The 21,140-nt window shown below is 36.9% G+C and overlaps 1 long non-coding RNA gene across 3 annotated transcripts in view; it reads left to right on the forward strand.

Moving 5' to 3' along the window:
* Nucleotides 1-3,288: 3,288 nt before the first annotated feature.
* The window catches only part of LOC123802048 (uncharacterized), a 30,170-nt gene continuing 12,318 nt past the window's right edge, over nt 3,289-21,140 (forward strand). The window contains exons 1-2 of one of the 3 annotated variants that reach the window (XR_015726593.1): nt 3,289-3,572; nt 20,617-20,685. This is a non-coding gene — a long non-coding RNA (uncharacterized LOC123802048). Of the gene's footprint in view, nt 3,573-10,945; nt 11,184-20,616; nt 20,686-21,140 lie in introns of those variants that run through there. The other 2 variants (XR_015726594.1, XR_006782416.2) reach the window with 2 other exon arrangements.

Raw genomic sequence — 21,140 nt, forward strand, 5'->3', positions numbered from 1 at the left:
AGTTTCTAGAGCTAAAAGATTGTACCTTGGTTCAAGTTTTTCCCAACCACAAGGACACCTTCCAACTATTGATATTTGGTCCTGTGGCACTTATTTTTTTTTGCAATTAGTGCTCAGCTGTTTACCTCATTCGAGATTTGCAAACATATTTGCTTTTCTTCCAACTAGGGGAACTTTGTTCCCAGGTTCATAATTGCATACTATGTTTATTATATTGGGAAGGAGGTGGGAGGTGACCATAACTGAATTGATTCGCATTTTCCTCCAATTAAAACTAGCTCAAGTGAGAGAACTCAGGTTTTTTTTTGTTTTTTTTTTTTTTGTTTTTTTTTTTTTTTTTGAGAACTCAGGTATTTTTAAATACTGTTATATTACTTCTTAAGGGGGAAATACCAAATAATGACAAAAAAGATAATGACAACATTTTTATTTTTCAAGGGCTTGGCAAAACGGAGTGTTGGCATTAATAGTGATATTTAACTATTTTGGAGATTGGGCTTAAGAAAATTAATGTGGCCTATTTCCAATCACCCAATTGAGTCACTTATTCATGGCAGCCGTGTACAATCACGACTCTGACATTTGCTCCTTCTCTTTATCTGAGACACCATTTGTTGTATCTAAACACCAATCATTCCCAGGAGATTTAGAAGATCTTAATTTAAAATTTAAAAAATTATAACCAGTTCAACATGCCAGACAGGTTAACGGCACACACACACAGAGACACACACACACACACAGACATGCACACCACACACACACACACACGCTTCCACAAATACGCCACTTTTTGAATGACTCTATTATGTTCCCATACATGATTTTTCGATCTTTTTATAAAAGTTTACCTGCAACCTCCCAATTTTACTTTGACTTTGATTAAGGTCCTTTTCTCTTCCTCTCCCTATTCTGCCACCTGTTATCTTGCCCTTACTAAATGACTTGCCCGTTTGTTACAAGATGTTACAGCCAAGCTTGTAGCCCATTTCTTCAGACCTCCGGTTGATTGATCTTTTCATTACACCTCTCTGCATAAGTCAGCTCTCTGTTTCTGAGTGGTTGCCTATGAATAAAAAAAATTTCTGGAACATTTTAACACAAGTATTAATCTTGATTATAAACAAATAATTAGGTTACAATATATGCAGCTACGTGTTGAATTAAATTAAAAACTATCAGAGAATATAGCCAAATTAGTGGGGGTTTTTTGTATCCCAACTTTGAGCTTTTTTAAAGACAACTTGGAAGAATTGAAAGAAATAATTTTAAAGCCATTTCTTCAAGAGTACTGTTTTCTTTCCTATTGAAATAACTCCCTATTTTTCTGTTACTCACCTGTTTTTGAACATACTTTATTTTTTATAATTTATAAACATCGTATGAACTTAATGATATTTAATTCCAAGGAAAGTTCCATTTGATAATTTCAATAGTTTTGAATTAGACTACTTCAATTTTAAAGTTTTAATGGTTTGAAAACATCTTTTAAAGGTTCAGAAATACTTTGATTTTCAGGGAATAAAAAAGAGAGCGTTTTGCCCTGCTTTGCCAAATTTTCTCTACTTTTTCTCCAAAAAATTGACCTACGTTGCACATCAGATTGGCTTCTAAGTGTCAAGAGGTAGGAAGTAGAGGGAGTAGATGTTAGGAAAAAGAGAACTCCTGGTCACCCTGGAATAGCAGAGTTTTCAGAATGGGAAAGTTGTCCTATTTTCCATTAATCTTTTCCTTTCAAGAGTATGAAGTAGTGGTAGAATGGAAAGAGCCCTGACCTTTGTCTCTGCTTATTGCGACCTTTGGCAGGAGATTCGCTCTCTCTGAAGCTTAGTTTCCTCGTCTATAAAATGGAAATATAATATATTCCCACAATCTCACCAATGAGATGATGTGAGAAAATGCCAAGTCAGCCTCCTACTAGGAACTCAGTAAGTGTTGTTTATCAACTGGGTGAAAAGAAAGCACTGAGAATGTTCTTTCTAATAGTCACTGATTAATATATTAAAGCACAGTTTGGATGCTAAACTGTATTTTTTTTTTTAAAGATTTTATTTATTTAGGGGCACCTGGGTGGCTCAGTCAGTTAAGCGTCTGCCTTCAGCTCAGGTCATGATCTCAGGGTCCTGGGATGGAGTCCAGTGCTGGGCTCCCTGCTCTCAGGGAAACTGCTTCTCCCTCTCCTCCCTGTTCGTGCTCTCTCTCTCTCTTTCTATTTATTTGAGAGAGAGAGAGAGAAAGAGTGCTCTCGTGCACAGGTGGGGGGAGGGGCAGAGGCAAAGGCAGAAGCAAACTCCTCACTGAGCAGGGAGCCTCCTCACTGATCGAGTGTGGGACTCGATCCCAGGACCGGGGAATCATGACCTGAGTTGAAGGCAGCTGCTTAACAGACTGAGCCACCCTAAACCGCATTTCAGTACATTTTTGGGGAAATACTTTTTGAAGTATTTTTTTCCTATTTATCTCTTATTTAGTCATTCGTCTAATGGACACTCTGCTCTCTTCCTTTCTTGCATGAAAGAATAACTAGTATAATGAATAGATTTAAAAATAACTATGAACTCCAGATTTCTGTATGAGAATGGTTTTCTCAGGACACCTGTGTGATTTTATAGGTCCCAGGCTTTGTCATATAAATCTAAAAAGCAAACGCTTGTTATGATGGAAAAGATTAGACATAATACAGAAGTGGTAATGAACCCCCTTGTACTCATAATCTGGTGTCAGTTTATGGCCAATCTTGTTTCTTCTGTACCCTCACTCACCTCCCTCTCTTCTAATATACTTCTGAAGCAAATCCCCTAAACACGTTTCATCATAAAACTTTCAAACTGTTTTAAAATGTCGTTCTTAAGTCTTCTACGTAAAAGTTGGTTCAAATGATTTACTCTGGGAGCTTTCTGGTTTATCAGAAAAGTTTCTCTGCTGAATTTTTTCAGCTGTATTACTTGGTAAGTTGTAAAATATGTTTATTGCCGAGAGAACCATTGTCTGCATGCTACAGACTTCCAGAGGACCCGAGCACATAAATACATTCAGGCTGCAAAATGGGCAAGTAACTTGGGAAAGACAGTTATGGTAGTTTCAGTTGCTATGAACAACAACAACAACACAAAATCAAAAACAAAAGCAAAACAATCCTTGTGTACCTGTGCCAAGAACAGATTTCAGCAGATATTGGTTCCCTAAGCTTTGGGGTAGCTGGGTGGGGCCTGGGTTGGCAGAGTTCAGGGGGGTGGTCACTTTCAGCCACTGGCAGCCCACTTCTTTTACGTTCCTCTTCCCCTTATGTGAACCGTACAAATGAGTATTGTGTGCTAAAGGTTAGAAAGAACGGCAAGACCCTAGTCTTCCCTTCTGGAAGACCTCCCTGGGAGTAATTTTGTTGTTCTGGCTTCTGCTTATCCGTCTGCGCATACATAGTGCAGTCTAACACCTGTTGTATTTCGGTATAGGTTGTTGGTGAAGTGTCCGTCTTCTATTAAGACGCAAGTGCCTTGACACGGAAACCATGGTTTATTGATTTTTTTTTTTTTTAACGCCAAGGACCTCCTGCACTAAATGCCTGAAATCAAGTAAGTGGGCTATCGATGTCTGTTGAATGATTGATTGCTGGCTGTTTAATTTGCAAACCCATGCCTCCTATTAAGTAAATAATGCAAATAATGCAAATGTCACCTCATCAAGAGGTCTTCCATCACTGTTATTCTTTATTCTCTTAACAGTTTTCTTTTTCTTCGTCCCACCTGAAATTATGTTTTTTAAATTTTATTGTTTGTCTCTCCACACTAGAATGTGAACTCCTCCATGAAGGCAGGGATTTTTGTGAGACTTTACGACTTTAGAGCAGTTTCAGGTTCACAGCAAAGTTAAGAGTAAGATACAGAGATTTCCCATGTACCCCTTACGGAAGGGGTTTTGTATTCACTGTTGTAGCCCTAGTTCATAATATGCCATTACAAGAGGTAGGGGCTCAATAAATTTTTATTATTGTTACAGAAATAATGTCATAGACTCAATTACCTTTAGAAGTTGTGTTTTCATCATTTAGGTCCTATAAAATTGATTGGTAGGTAAATCCCCAGGCTCTGCTACTCATTTTAGCCTTACTTAGGTAGCCACTGGCTTTTTTGTTTTTACGAACATAATTTTGTTTTGAACTTTTGAACCCATGTGGCAACTTGGCTTTTGACACTGCTAACAGCTACTATTGATACAAAATTTCTATTTTAAGCGGGGTCTGAGGATGATGGGGAAGTTTGACGCTGGGGCTCCAGAGCTGCTTCCTATTAGAGTTATTTTAGATATTCTCTTCCCACTGTGATTTTTTTCAGTAAAATAATTTCCCTTTTCCCCTTGTACAGAACAGGTTTTCCAGCACCTCCATGCCTATTTCTCAAGTGCCTGACACCTAAAGGAGCATTTTTCATACATCTAGGACATGACATTGGGGGGTGACACCTTTCTGAGGGTGACAGTTTGGCACAGGATAGACTTTCCTTCTGTTTCGTATTTCTACTGCAATTTAAATGTTTGAGTAACTGGTCAGTTGGTCGTGAACTGCATGTACTTGACCTTTAACAATGAGACCTAGGGGTCTCCCGTGTAGTTGAAAATCTGCTTACAGCAGTGACTCCCCCAAGCCTTACTGATCACATCAATATTCAATGAACACGTATTTTGTATGTTATATATATTATACTGTATTCTTATAATAAAATAAGCTAGAGAAAGAAAATGTTACTAAGAAAATCATAAGAGAAAATATATTTACAGTTACTGTACCGTATTTATAAAAAAACTGTACAGTTCAAGGGTCAACTGTATATGTTTAGAAACTTTTGTACACTCTTGGGACGAGATGGGGGAGGGAATTAAGGGGACCGGTGTGCTTTACTGAAGAATGATACTTTGTTGCCATTAATATCTTTGTAACCTCTCTTCCTACTACCATAACATGGATACAAGGATACTTTTTCCTCCCCAAAGTATTTTTCTGTTTTAAATGCCCATTGATTCTTTCAGTAAAACTTCAGTACTTCAGTATAATCCTGTACTAACTCCAGACATTCAAAAACATATTTAAAATGTATCATATTACATGCTTAAAGCATGCAATGTCATATGAAACACGTGTAAAACAAACATTTACAAACCATTAGCTCAATAGCAATCATCACAATATATGGACAAAGTCAACCTGACCACACAATGAAAAGATATTTACAACCAAGTGGAAAAACAAAAACAAAATAGAAAAGAAAAATAAATCACCGCCTTGAAATTTTCTGTAAATAATGACTTCTTTCCTTTACTTTCTAATTATTTTAAAATTTACAGAAGTCATATAAGCTTTTTGTAAAAAGTCAAGCCACTTGAATACCAATGTTCATAACAGTGTTACTCACAGGAAGCCAAAAAAGTGGAAACCATCCAAATGTCCGGCAACTGATGAATGGGTAAACAGAAGATGATGCATATATACAGTGGAATATTATTCGGCAGTACAAATGAATGAGGTGCTGATGCCTGCTATGAAATATGTGAACCTCCAAAAAATTATGCTGAATGAAAGAAGTCAATCATAAGAGAACTTACATCGTATAATTCCATTTATACGAAATGTTCAGAGTAGGCAAATCCATAGCGACACAACGTAGATTAGATGGGAGAGGAGAAAATAAAGCACTGGGTGTTTTACACAACTAATGAATCGTTGAACACTACGTCAGAAACTACTAATGTACTATATGTTGGCTACTGAACATGAAAAAAAGCATATTTGTTAATGGATACAGTTTCTTTTTGGGGGAGAGGAAATGTTCTGGATTTAGACAATGGTGATGGTTGCACGACTTTATTAAATATACTAAATGCATTGAATTGTTCATTTAAAAGGCTGAATTTATGATATGTGAATTATATCTCCATTTTTAAAATGCTGAGAAAAAAATATTTATATCCTCCTTTACTGAATAAGAACGAGCGTGTTTTTACTTTTCCCTTCTTCACCCACCTGCCTTGTAGTGTCATTCTGCTACTCCTGGGCTGCAGCAGATTGTTGTAACTGTGCCCAGAGAGGCTGACCCAGGGGACAAAAAGGGTCTAAAATCTTAGCTGTGCACTCGTTCTACCTGAAAGAAGGGTGACTGGGGGGGAGGGGCAAAGGGGGAGAGAGAGAAAGAGAGAATCTTAAGCAGGTCCCATACCCAGCACGGAACCCAATGCCAGGCTCAAACTAAGACCCTGAGATCATGACCTGAGCCAAAATCAAGAGTCAGACATTTAACCGACTGAGCCACCCACCAGCCCCAAGGTGAGGGACTTTCTCTAAACCATGCAGAAGTGCTTTAAGAACTAGCAGTAGCCTTAATCATTTTAATGGGCTTTTAGGGTAGTCAAGGTTGATAAATATACATAGTCTACTACCTTGGATTAAAAGCCAAACACTTCATTTCACTATAATACTATAATGGACTATTTTCCAGAATGGAACACCCTTTGGCCCTCTCTTCATAAGTCGGGTTGAAAATTATGTGATTAATCTCAAAAAGCACATTTCTAGTTTGAATGTGTGTAATACAGTTCCTTCAGATTGGCTTTTTTTGTTTAAAAAAGACTCAGTGTGTTGTTCAACTTCACATTATGCTCCTCCAATAGTTTTTATGTTTATATCACTAAAGTACCACCACTACCAAGGGGATTTCCTGATAGTTACTTGTTCTAACAATGCAAATTTTCTGACAGCATTCTTGTAGATTTCAGAAGAGCTCAAATAATAGTATTTTTGACACTAAATTTAATCAGTGAGTCAATGCACATTTATTGAATTACTGTTGAAAATAACACTATTCCAAACAGGAAGAACCCCCAAACCATGGTACTTTACATATAAAGTGCTTATGTGCCTGGTGCATAGTAGGTACTCAACAAATATTTGGAAATGAATCAGTGGATCAAGTGCAATTTTGTTTATTTATGATACCTAAAAATCAGATACTGGCTAATAACCGTAGATTTAATAGGTCCTTATTTCCATCTTCAGAGAAAAAAGAGAAATTATCTGATGTAAAAAAAAAAGTGATATAATTAGTGACTACTTCTAAGAGAAGTCCCAGAATTCTGGCAAGTTAACAATTGTTTTAGTGCTAAGTATTTGCAGTGTTTTAAGCTGCAAATTTTCATCAGTGATTTTTTTTTTTTTTGGCTTCGTTTTCTGTTTGTTTGTTTATAAAAAGAAGTATTTGCTGTTAAGTTTCAGGATTACTCAAAAGAATTTCCATATATAAATCAATAATCAGTGGTTCTCAAACCTGGCTGCATATCAAACACTTAGTATTTTGTTTTTGGTTTTGTTTATGTGTTTGTTTCTAATCCTAGAAAGGTGGAATCCAGAATTCCTAGACTAATTAGAGCCACATGGTTGAACTCATGAATCTTTGATTTAAGAAGCATCGTAGATGATATTTTGGGGAGCCTGGGTGGCTCAGTCAAGCATCTGACTCTTGATTTCGGCTCAGGTCATGATCTCAGTGTCCATGAGATTGAACCTGGGCATCAGGCTCCATGCTTGGTGTGGAGCCTGCTTGAGATTCTCTCTATCCCTCTGCCCTCCCTCCACCCTTTCTTTCTCTCTCTCTAAAAAAAAAAAAAGAAAAAAAAAATCCTAGGTGATATTTTAAGTTTCATTCTTAGCCACTCAAACTCTTCATGAACATTTTTTTCTTAGAAAAAACGGAAGATTTCAAATAATGCTGAATTCTCATCCTGGTTCCCAATCTTGGTTCCTTCTCTCCTTCCCTGACTTGGGAGCACTTCTTGTGCACAACTGAAAAATTTTGTTAGAACTCAAAAACATAAGGCCAGATTTTTAATGTTGTTATCATGTGAATTAGAGAGTACAAGTCCCAATAAAGAGAGGGAAGAATTGCCTTTTCAAGTATTTAAGGGCATCATTTAAGATGATATCTTACCAAAAGAATCTCTTCCTTCTCATGGAAAAAAAAAGTTTAATTCCAATTACGCTTAGTAAGAAATGTGAGCCATGGAAATAGTAAACATATTCAGTATGTGGGGAAAACAGTTGGTATTCAGTAAACACCAAGTAATTTATTGGCTTGGCAAGGCTCCCTTGAACTCTAGTGTATAGTTAACTCATACTTATCTAGGACCAGATTTACTATTTTGTAAATTGTTTGTAATGTCATTGAGCTTCTCCCCATCATGTTGCTAAATTCCAGGCTATCAGTAGTACTCCTGCAAGAGCAATGGAATCAAGTCAACAGTGGGCTAATATAGTTGGCTTTCAAATCCTTAAGTACGTCCTTTTCGTCACACATTGTGTTAGGTCAAAGGACAAAACCCTGCTTTTAGGGAGTTCACAGTCCTGTAGAAGAAGCAGAGGGGACAAGATAAAACAACAACAGCAACAGACACTAGAATACCAATGCGGTAAGTGCTATAAAAGGGTTGTTCCGCCATGGGTACTGGACAGGCAGAGAAATCTAACTCAGGTTGGAGGGGTAGAGGGGTGGTTAATGGGAAGGCTTCCCAAAGATGTAATACCTGAGCTTAATCTTGAAGGATGAGTACAATCTAGCCATACAAAAATATTTAGGAGGTAGGCTCCAAGGCTTTTAAAAAGCACAAAAACAAAAAAAACCCAAAAGTCATTTGCACTAGAGACCCTAAGTCTAAGCTTAAAGCTCAGGTTTTTGACTCGAGCAATTGATGGGCTCAGTCTGAGACATGTTGAGTTCTAGATGTGTGAGGGATGTCCTAGTGAAGGTGTCCGTAGACGACTGGCAATCTCCTTTAACTTTAGGAAGGGGTCTGGGATGAAAATATAATGTGGAGTTGTCCTTGCTCACTTAGTAACCAAACCCACTGATGTGAATGAGTTTGCCAGGGAGAACAAGAAGGTGAGGAGGCCAGGGAGAAATCTGTGGGGAAGATGAGCTTTGAAGAGATAGGTGGAACCTGAGAAGGAACAGTCCAAGAAATAGAAAAAAGGAAAATGAGAACAACTTGATATAACGAAGGTCAACAGAAGAAGGAAGCAATCCTCTCAGATGGCTCAGAGAGGTCAGTTAAGGCAGACCTGGTAACTGGTGAGATCCAGGCAAAAGCCATGTCAGTCGGGAACATTTATTGAGCACCTCCTATGTGCCAAGCATTGTAAATGTCACGCTCTTTATTCTTCACCACAGCCTTCTGAGGGAAGGCGGTCTCATTATTACGTCATCCTCATATTATAGATGAGTAAATTGAGACAGAGGCCCTGAGCAGAGTCATACAACTAGCATGCAGCAGATCGAAGATGACTCAGCTCTTACTGACTTCTGAGTCCAGTCGCTTAGCCATTTCTGGTTACCAGTTGTGGCAAGAAAGGAGATAATGTATGTGGATGCCTCGTTAGAGACATTTATCAGTGAAATAAGAAGGGTAGATTTTACAAAGGGGACGACACAGAGTCTAAAAAAGGTGGGTTGTAGGGCTTTATTTTTGTTTTTAAGAAGAGAGAGGTTTGTTCAACATCACTCGGCATTGGGGAAATACAAATAAAAACCGCTATGAGATACCACCTCATGCCGGTCAGAATGGCTAAATTAACAAGTTAGGAAACAACAAATGTTGACGAGGATGCAGAGAAAGGGGAACGCTCTTGCACTGCGGGTAGGAATGCAAGCTGGTGCAGCCACTCTGGAAAACAGAATGGAGGTTCTTCAAAGAGTTAAAAATAGAACTGCTCTATACCCAGCAATTGCACTACTAGGTATTTACCCAAAGGATACAAACATAGTGATCTAAAAGGGCACATGCACACCAATGTTTATAGCAGCAATGTCCACAATAGCCAAACTATGGAAAGAGCCCAGATGTCCATCGACAGATGAATGGATAAAGAAGATGTGATAGGGGCGCCTGGGTGGCACAGTGAGTGGTTAAGCATCTGCCTTCGGCTCAGGGCGTGATCCCAGCATTATGGGATCGAGCCCCACATCAGGCTCCTCTGCTATGAGCCTGCTTCTTCTTCTCCCACTCCCCCTGCTTGTGTTCCCTCTCTCGCTGCCTGTCTCTATCTCTGTCGAATAAATAAATAAAATCTTTAAAAAAAGAAGATGTGATATATACATGCAATGGAATATTACTCAGCCATCAAAAAAATGAAATCTTACCATTTGCAATGACATGGATGGAACTAGAGGGTATTACGCTAGGCAAAATAGTCAATCAGAGAAAGACAAATACCATATGATTTCACTCATGTAAAATATAAAAAACAAAACAGGATTATGGGGAAGGGAGGGGAAAATAAAATAAGACAAAATCTTATAGTCTCTTAACTATAAGAGACTCTTAACTATAGGAAACAAATTGAGGGTTGCTGGAGGGAGGTAGGTGGGAGGATGGGGTACTGGGTGATGGGCATTAAAGAGGGCACTTGATGTAATGAGCACTGGGTGTTATAGGCAACTGATGAATCAATGAACTCTACCTCTGAAACCAATAATACACTATATGTTAATTAATTGAATTTAAATTAAAAAAAGAGAGAGGTTTGCACATGATTTTTTCTTTTTGAAAATATTTTTATTATGTATGCTTATTTTTTCACTTTTTTTATAATAATTTTTTATTGTGTTATGTTAGTCACCATACAGTACATCCCTAGTTTTTGATGTAACGTTTCATGATTCATTATTTGCGTATAACACCCAGTGCACCATGCAATATGTGCCATCCTTAATACCCATCACCGCCTATCCCAATCCCACACCCCTCTCCCCTCTGAAGCCCTCAGTTTGTTTCCCAGAGTCCATAGTCTCTCATGGTTCATTCCCCCTTCTGTTTACCCCCCCTTCATTCTTCCCTTCCTTCTCCTACCGATCTTCCTATTTTTTATGTTCCATAAATGAGTGGAACCATATGATAATTGTTTTTCTCTGCTTGACTTATTTCACTTAGTATAATCTCCTCCAGTCCCGTCCATGTTGCTGCAAATGTTGTGTAATCGTTCTCTCTGATGAGTAATATTCCATTGTATAAATGGACCACATCTTCTTAATCCAGTCATCTGTTGAAGGGCATCTCGGCTCCTTCCACAGTTTAGCTATTGTGGACAATGCTGTTATGAACATTGGGGTGCAAATGGCCCTTCTCTTCACTACGTCCATATCTTTGGGGTAAGTACCCAGTAATGCAATTGCTGGATCATAGGGTAGCTCAATTTTTAACTTTTTAAGGGACCTCCACACTGTTTTCCAAAGTGGCTGTATCAACTTGCATTCCCACCAACAATGTAGGAGGGATCCCCTTTCTCCACATCCTCTCCAACATTTGTTGTTTCCTGCCTTGTCAATTTTTGCCATTCTAACTGGCGTAAGGTGGTATCTCAATGTGGTTTTGATTTGAATTTCCCTGATGGCTAGCGATTTTGAACATTTTTTCATGTGTCTGTTAGCCATTTGTATGTCTTCACTGGAAAAGTGTCTGTTCATATCTTCTGCCCATTTTTTTGATTTGATTATTTGTTTCTCATGTATTGAGCTTGAGAAGTTCTTTGTAGATCTTGGATACCAGTCTTTAATCTGTAGTGTCATTTGCAAATATCTTCTCCCATTCTGTGGACTGCCTCTTAGTTTTTTTTACTGTTTCCTTGACTATGCAGAAGCTTTTTATCTTGATGAAGTCCCACAAGTTCATTTTTGCTTTTGTTTCTCTTGCCTTTGGAGATGTGTCATGAAAAAAGTTGCTGTGGCCGATGTCAAAGAGGTTACAGCCTATGTTCTCCTCTAGGATTTTGATGGATTCCTGTCTCACATCGAGGTCTTTCATCCATTTGGAGTTTATCTTTGTGTATGGTGTGAGAGAGTGGTCAAGTTTCATTCTTTTGCATGTAGCTGTCCAATTTTCCCAGCACCATTTATTGAAGAGACTGTCTTTTTTCCACTGGATGTTTTTTCCTGCTTTGTCAAAGATTAGTTGCCCAAAGAGCCGAGGGTCCATTTCTGGGTTTTCTATTCTGTTCCATTGGTCTCTGTATCTGTTTTTGTGCCAGTTACCATGCTTTCTTGGTGATCACAGCTTTGTAGTATAGCTTGAAATCGGCAACGTGATGCCCCCAGCTTTGTTTTTCCTTTTCAACAATTCCTTGACCCCTTGCACATGATTTTAAGCTAAGGAGAAAGAGCCAATGAAAAGGAAAAAAGGGAAGTGTTAAGAATGAAGAGGTTGATACATTTCTAGCCATACCTCTACTTTCTGTGGCTAGATCCGAATATATCTGTAAAGAAGCAGTCAGTTTGAATAACTGAAGCTATTTTGTACTAAGTACGTTTTGTGAAAGAAAATGCCTGTAATAAATGTCCATCCAGTCTTTTCTCATTTTGGAATCCATTAATATGACTGGTATAATTCATGATAAAGTAGGCTGAATTTCTTATTTAACTACAGCTCACAACTGTACTTGCCATATCAAATGAGGCCGTATGTATCTAGGTTCAAGGCGAATATTAACAGTGAGGGGTGGGCTCCATTTTTACATTTCCTTCTTACGTTCACATTATAAAATTGAATGCCTTCTTTCTCTCCATTGGTTACTGTGCTCCAGTAGAATGCCCGGAGTTCTTTTGTGGCACAAAAAGTGGTGCCCCTTGATGAGCTCTTACCTGATCCTGCTGGGGTACTAGAAATACTTTCAGTTCTCCCTGGTCTTGTTTTTTTTTTTTTAAATATATGCAAATGTAGTTAAACTTGACTTAAACTGAACTTCCAGTAATTATACTAGAAAGGACAATACAATCTAGTTGTTTCTTGGTTATAAAGGGCTTGTAATGAAATCCATAACCAGAGCTCTTTATACATTCCTCTCCAAAAAATAGTAGTTCTCCAGCTCTGGTGGAGTAACATCTAACTCATACTCGAGTTCATAGTTTTATACATTGAAGACGGACATACTAGGACCTCTGTGCCAAGGCACTAATGCTAGGGCTGTGGGGAAAAATGCAAAGTCCCATGCTTATGGCTTCTTTAGGGTCCTTCAACTTTCTTAGAAGAGATTACAGAAATGACTAGAATTCAGAGAAGTAAGGGGCCAATATAAATAGTAATATGGTGTTGGGTCACCTTAATTTCTTCCATTTAAAAATGATTAAAGCAGTAAGAATTTATTTTTGTTCAAGAATTTATTATTTTTTTAAAGGAATACAGAAATATCTAGAATACATTATAAGAGTTCCCCCTTACTACCTCCTCACTTCCACTTCCCTTCCCGGACTGAGGCGTTTCTCACTAATTTCTTCTCTATGCATTTTCATATGTGTGGAAGGACTTATGTAGTTTAGCACAGGCTCTTTCACAGCCGTTTGGCATAAATTATTTAAAATGCATTGTTCCATGAATTTTTCACTTAATAAAGGCTTTTCATGCCAGAAAACACAGATCTATTCTTTCGATAGTCAGTGTTGTATTACTGCTGAATAAATTTTTAAATGTATCCTACAAAAGAGAGTGAAACAAAACAATTAACTTCTAAAACTTTTGATTGGCAAACACTGGCGATTGTATTCAATTACTTCCATGTTTAATTTCTTGTTTGAGAAGACTAAGCCTAATAGAAATTTTCTTTTACCTTTTTAATCTTTTAAAAACATAAATTTAATGCATTATTTTGACATGAAATGCCTTACATAAATATTTTGCTAAAAACCAAGTGTTCTTAAAAGGAAGACTTAAGTAGAAAATACTGGAATACTACCTCATAAGAATATATAATTGAATGCTGTGGATCCCACAGGCAGAAACAGAATGAAATAAAATAAAATAAAAATCTTAAGTATCTAAGGATAATGGGAATTCTAAGGACAATGGGAGATTTTGTTTTTGTTTTTGTTTTTTTTTTGTTTTGTTTTTTTGTTTTGTTTTGTTTTTTTAAAGATTTTATTTATTTATTTGACAGAGATAGAGACAGCCAGCGAGAGAGGGGACATAAGCAGGGGGAGTGGGAGAGGAAGAAGCAGGCTCCCAGTGGAGGAGCCTGATGTGGGGCTCGATCCCATAACACCGGGATCACGCCCTGAGCCGAAAGCAGACGCTTAACGACTGCGCCACCCAGGCGCCCCTGTTTTTTTGTTTTTAATATCAGTTCTTTTCTCATCATTGTTAAACTTATAACTAAAATATTTTAAAAAAAAACAAGATGTGAGGTGCCTGGGTGGCTCAGTGGGTTAAGTGTCTGACTCTTGGTTTTGGCTCAGGTCATGATCTCAAGGTCATGAGTTGAAGCCCCACGTCAGGCCTGGAGCTGGGCTAGACGTGGAGCCTGCTTAAAACTCAATCTCTCCCTCTTCCTCTGCCCCTCCCCCCTCCCTCTCTAAAAAAAAAAAAAAAAAAAGATCAAACCAAAACAAACAAACAAACAAACAAAACCAAGAAGCTCTCTACATCTTGTTTAAAAATATATCTGTATGTATACATGCATAGAAAAATGTGGAGGAAAAAATAAGTTTATTTTTTACCAGTGGTTATCTCTGGGTGGCGAGATATAGTCAAGGTGATTCTTATTCTTTATCTTTTTCTGAACTTTTCAATTTTAAAAATAATGAATACATATTATTTTTCCTAATTAGAAAAGTTGAAGCAATATAATGAATTAATAGTATATGAGCTAAAGGACCATGTCTCTGGATTCAAGAAAAATAACCATTCCCTCTTTATCTTTGTATTTCCCCACATCACTTTTTCTCAAGTAGTTGTCAGATTTTAAAAACTTATAAGGCCAAGAAATAACATTGGACCATTATACTTAATGTATAAAATTATAACCTTGGGTCAAGATAAAGTTAAACATAGACTTTTAATGTATAAATAAACACAACATCTAAAGTAGTTTATCCTAGTGCTATTAGGCCAACACACAAAATACATTTTTTATTTGCTAATAAGTTAGGTCTCTTTTGTTAAATAACTAAGATTTTTTACTTTTAATTTAGCAAAATTTAGGTTTTAAAAAAGCTTATTCTTGTCATTTCCAAAAAAAGAGGGGAAAGGAGAGAGGAAGCTGTGCTTACTGGGAAAGTTGCAACATTCAGTTCGTAAGTACTTTTTGCTTGAGATATTTTTTTCAACTACTTCTCTTACATAAGAGCCCTGTAATATCTCCATAGGGAGAAATAACACTGGGCTACATTATGTCTTTTTAATTTTTCCTCCAGATAGTGTTTACAAATCAACATGTAGGAATGACTCCATACTCAAAGTTATTAGCCAACATTGGTGTCCATTTGCCATTAAGGACAATTGGTAATTTTAACAATCAATGAGAGTTTATTTTAGGAGAAAACTTACTGAAATTTGCAGGAAATAACCTTTTTGTTCCAAAACAGCTGTCATTGAGCACCATTATATCTACAACAATTAAAATTATCTTTGGTGACTTTTAGCATTTGGCATTGCTCCATTATTGTTCAGTTAAATATTTTTCAAGTTTGCTAGGACTTTTGCCCACTGTGTGCTTACGGCCCTTTATTGTCAATATGTATCTTAGAATTCACCTTTGTGACATTACTTTTTTGTATTGTGGGAGAGAGTGTAATTTCTGAAGTGAATTGCTGGAGAAACCAAGTAACATTTATTAGGAAAATTGCAGCACATATCTACAAGTTACTTACAAAAATATGATTACAATTTATTCCATTATGTTTGGCAACGGATATCCCTTTCTCTCTTTTTCTAGATCCTTGCAAAAAATTCCCAGTTTAAAGAATTAGCTAATGTTTAGAGGACAAAAACAGTGAAGGGTGACATGTGCTGTCATTTTGATAAATGTAACTAAAAATTGTGAAGAAAATGTCTAAGTTTAAGTCACCCGGGCCATCAGGTAGGGGATTGATTGTCAAAAACAACACCAAACAAAAACATATGATTTTGCATGGCAATGGAAGTCATAAACATGTTAGCCCAGCACCCATCCAAAATGAGTGCTGCTTAGAAAAGAATAACAAACCTGAGATCCTGTAATACGTCACCCAGTCTAAATCTTAAATAAGACCTCATGTGTTTGTTTGTCTAATTTTGAAAAAAAGGAAACATTTGTCTTCAGAAATGATTAATTAGATATTGAAACACAATAGCTTGGAGACCCTAACTGCGTCAGATGATAAAAGGCAACACTTTTACAATATCTCAGGCCTTGATTACTATTAGTTTATTACTGCATTTTGAGGGAAAGAGTTGATTTGCCGTGATTTTATTCAAACCAAAAAGTTATTTGGAGAATATTTAAGCATTGTAACTCATTATCTAAACCTAAAATACCGATACCAGTGAGCATTTCTTATATCCTGATACTTTTCTCAATACTTGCAAGCCCATAATTAACCTTTCGGACAAAAAAATCCTGGAAAGGATTTGAAGGGCTAGTTGGGTGAAATTTATTTACGTAACTTCAATAATCTGCAGAAATTCAAAGCAATTTAAGCGTTGTGTTACATATTTAGGACACGAATTTCTTTACGCTGACTCGCTTTGACCCTCTTCCCTCTGTTAAATCCCAGCAGGTATTTTTATTTCTGAATTCCTCCTCCCCCACCCAATTTCACATCATCAAATCCTGGGCTGTTTTTGAGGAGAAATAGTAATTAACAAAACTTGGCTTTCCAACCCAGGAGGTCGAAAATGGAGGGTGTGCAATATATTATTTAAAAAGCAGATGCAGGGGTGCCTGGGTGGCACAGCGGTTAAGCATCTGCCTTCGGCTCAGGGTGTGATCCCGGCGTTATGGGATCGAGCCCCACATCAGGCTCCTCTGCTATGAGCCTGCTTCTTCCTCTCCCACTCCCCTGCTTGTGTTCCCTCTCTTGCTGGCTGTCTCTATCTCTGTCAAATAAATAAATAAAATCTTTAAAAAAAATTAAAAAATAAAAAAAAATAAAAAGCAGATGCAAACTTCTTTAAAATTTAAAATTGACTAACAACTTGAAGACAGATACTCCAAATTGTTGAAAGGCCTTATGGAATACTCGTGATCTTTCTTTTCTTGATATTTCCTGAAGTTTTCAGAAATTCACGTATGTTTTCATGTATCATTTTTATGGTGAGAAAAATAGTAAAACATGGGGAAGAGTATCCCATTGATCATGAAAGTGTGAATAAAATAGGTAAAACACTGAATTTTTTCAAAGAATAAAAAAAAGTACTTTTGTAAAAGAATCCAGGCTGCTAAACTCTTCCTCTCATTTGTGGAACATAAAGTATATTTTGGATCAAAACATGGAACATTCCAGACAATGTGAAATCTAGAAAGGAACTGCACCTGTATCCCGATGCAGCGCCAAAAAAATATAGCTACTGGATAAATAATCTTCCTAAATTAGGAAGAAGAATTCAAGTCCACTTATTACAATGCACAAAAGTGAAAGTTTTACTCTTGGCATGAATACGATAGAATCGTGAGATACGATTATCAAGAAGGTATTTTTCAGAGTTTTATTACACTGAGCAGTTTCAAGTGGAAGAGTAGATATTATAGAATATAACTCAGTGCTTTGCTTTAACTGAAAACATTTTTTATTAAACTATACCTATTTACTCTGTACATTTTGAGAATTCTTTTATTAATTATTTTCCTCAAAACTATTACTTGTGCCAAATAGAAGACATTGTATATTTTAGGATTTGCTTACCTAAACTGATACTCTTGGTGGGGATGAATTAAGCTTCTGCAGAATTTTCTGGAAGAAGAGTAACATTTACATAATGGTAATTCTAAAAAAGTGATCTTTTTCATTGGAAAATATGAAGCAATGTATGTGGAAAGCTGCAAAATCTGGAGTTACAGGCAGATTAGGCAAGGGACGTCTGGTACAAAAAAAGAATTAAATCATGGCTAAAGATTTTTCCAGTAAAAGTAGTAATTAATAAAGGGAACAAGCTATTAGCGTGACTTTTTAGAACACACTATAAATAAAACTTTTGAAAAATAATCAGAAGTTGTAAAAGAACTCTGACAAAGGAGAGGCATGAGATAAAGAGGGAAGTTGAAAAAGAATGAGTATGTGACCAGACATGTGACATTGCCATTATTTTTATTATTTTGCAGAAAACCTCAGACTAACCAGGAGAGAAGACTGAGGAGATGAGCTAAAATTTAGCTTCTAGATGAGATCTTTTGCTCATGTCTTATGTTTTTCCTTTTTAAAAAAGTGTGTGTGTGTGTGTGTGTGTGTGTGTGTGTGTGTGTGTGTCTTTTGGGTGCATTTCACGGTAGAAAAATCTCTTGAATATTCTATAGTTTACAAAAAAAATTGAAAAGCAAATGAAGCATGTGGAACTGTTCTCAGATACAGATAAAGACAGACCAAAATTAAATCTTCACTTTTGCATTTTGAATTTCAACAGAGCTATGGTATGTTTCTTTAAACTCTGATGTTTGGCTGCACTCATTTTCATAGTATTTTTTTGCAGTTATCTTAGCAAATGCTTAAGAAATCTAAATTGACAAAACCAGTTCCAAACTAGTAAAATGATCTGTATTTATTTCTTCATTGAATCTTTTTATTCATCTTCCAGTTTCTCCATTTATCAGAATTCGAAGCTGCTCTTGAATTTGTTGTCTTCCATTTAAGGGTTTGGTGATACAATCTATTGTGAGATATATATATATATATATATATATATATATATATATATATATATATATATATATATATACTCAGCTTTGTACTGGATGCTGGAGATACAACACTGAAAAATTCAGGAAAGTTTCCTGAGCTTGCTGTACACCAAGTTCTTTCCCAAAAATAGTTTGTAAAGGTTCTAATGATCTCTACAGCAGTATCAAAAATAATTCCTTCTTTCTAATTTGGAAAACAAGAACATTAGCCATTATTTGTTTCTTAGTAATTTTCCACATGCCAGTCATCCTATCTTGGAACTTCTCAATCTCAGACCAAACTCCTCTAACTGGTGTATGACTTTTCCCATGTGACCCTTTAAATAAATTCTAAGGTTTTTCCCATAATTAATTAATCTCAGAAATCAAAATGAAACATGTCACCAGGGTCTTATTTAAAGCCAAGAAATTTATTGGCTATTATCCAGGCTTCCTTCTAAATTAAACAACCCCAAACACTCCTCTTACCATCCTTGCTTCTTGATTTTAGGCATTTTCTCCCCAGACAACTGGGGCATGTATAAGAGTTTTGACATGTCCATGTTTTAACCAAGATTGCATTTATGTTTTCTTGTGATGATGCGTAAGGAAACTTCTCTCTGAAATGTTCATATCCAGGTGCTTTTAAAAAGGTACACACAATAGAAATTAATTTCCCCATCCTCAGTATTTTTTGCTTTTTCATTTTTTTGAAAGTTCTAAAATTTAGTGGGTCAAAATCTTTTCTCAAAGTCTGACTGTTTAGGCCTGGTAACAATTTAACGTACAACTAAATCTTTATGATTTATAGATGGATTACTTAAATTATACTTTATCTTTGGTGACTCAGTTCTTCCTCACCTTTGCCACTTGGCCAGGTTCAAGGATGCTGAACATGAAGCTGAACAGAGTCAGGGTCAAACATGTAGAGTGTAATCATGGGGTGTGCGTGCATGTGTGTGCACGGGGGGAGGGGAGACAGAGACAGATTTAATTCCCAAGCCAAACTTGAGATTACCCATTTTTTAGGGGAAAAAAAAGGGCTCTCTTTTGCCGAGGTAGATAAAGCATTACATATAACTAAAGAGAAAGCTGGGCACCTCCTCTTCCTCCCTCCCTCCACTTCTCCCTCCTTTCCTCTCCCACTGCTTTCCTTCCTTCCTTTCTTCAAGGCCAACAGCCTCCTCTGAGCGGAAAGCAGAGGATTCCTGGGCAGCAGCCTAGGTAGGATCCCTTCATATCCACCCCTTCATATCCACCCACCTGGTCCTCGGCTGGGCGGGACGGTGGTCAGGCTCTTGTGACCTCACCTCCCACCCCTCTGCCGGGTGCTGCCCACTGAAGCCCGCAGCCTCCTTAAGCCCTGCGCCTCCACTGACACATCTCAAGGCTAGGATGCTTTCTCCCTCCCCTTTTCCCTCTTCTGCTCTCTCCCTCTCTGTACCTCTTGCATTTATTCACATTTTCTCCATTTTCTTTCTTGAATTGAGATGAGGGAGCTGGTGATTTGATAAATTTCTATTTCTTTAAAGATAGACTTGCTGTAACTTCTAATTTTTTTTCCCTACTAGTCAGTGACCTTTGATAGAAAGAAAGCATTCTTACTACGGCTTACAGAATTGCTGCTTCGTACATGAATGAGGTGTGCAAAGGGGCTGCTGTTCATCTTCCTAAGTTTCTTATGATAATTTTAGAAAGAAAATATCGTAAACATCGAAAAGCATACTTATCCTTGGGTAGAGTTGCCAGATGTAGCAAATAAAAATACAGGACACCAGTTAAATTTAAATTTCAGATAAACAATGAATATTTGTCTAGTATGAAGTATTCTCATGCAATATTTGAGACATATGTATACTAAAAAAGTATTTTTATTTAACAGTTGCTTATCTGGGCATTCAGTATGATATATATATATATATCATATATATATATTTGTAACCAGGTGTTTTTTGTTTGGGAACTAGTTATTTAGAACTTCTTGTGCCATTTCCCATGGAGATTTTACTGCCCCTGAGGATGGCCATCAGATAAAGGTGAGTAAGAGTGAAAAACTGTAATTAAAATCAATTTTGCTATTTACTTGTTCTGGCACGAAGTTCTACGGGAGGGAACAGTACATTTCTTATTTATTTGTCCCCCACTAATTCTGAATTCAAAATAATATATTGACTTTATCTTTTCTCCCTAGGGTATATATCTTCTTTCACTTCCTTCCCATTCCATCTAAAATGTAGATGGTTTAAGGAGAAAAATGTATCTACATATTCAATTCCTTACCACCTCCCTCTGAAACAGGCACTTATTTACTTAATAAACATTGTAAAAAGGGCAGCATTTCTGAACCTCTTACAAAATTACATATGCACTCGGTAGACTTTTTTCTTTGTCACGACCTCATTTTAAAATAAAATACCTGAGAAACGTGGGTAGCTATGGTAGTAATAATAGCTGGCACTGTTGGCACTTAGCCATTTGTCAGGCACTGTTG

This window comes from Ursus americanus, chromosome 14, assembly GCF_024610735.1.
Source record: "Ursus americanus isolate L20-20 chromosome 14, mUrsAme1.1.p, whole genome shotgun sequence".
In the NCBI taxonomy this organism is placed as follows: Eukaryota; Metazoa; Chordata; class Mammalia; order Carnivora; family Ursidae; genus Ursus; species Ursus americanus.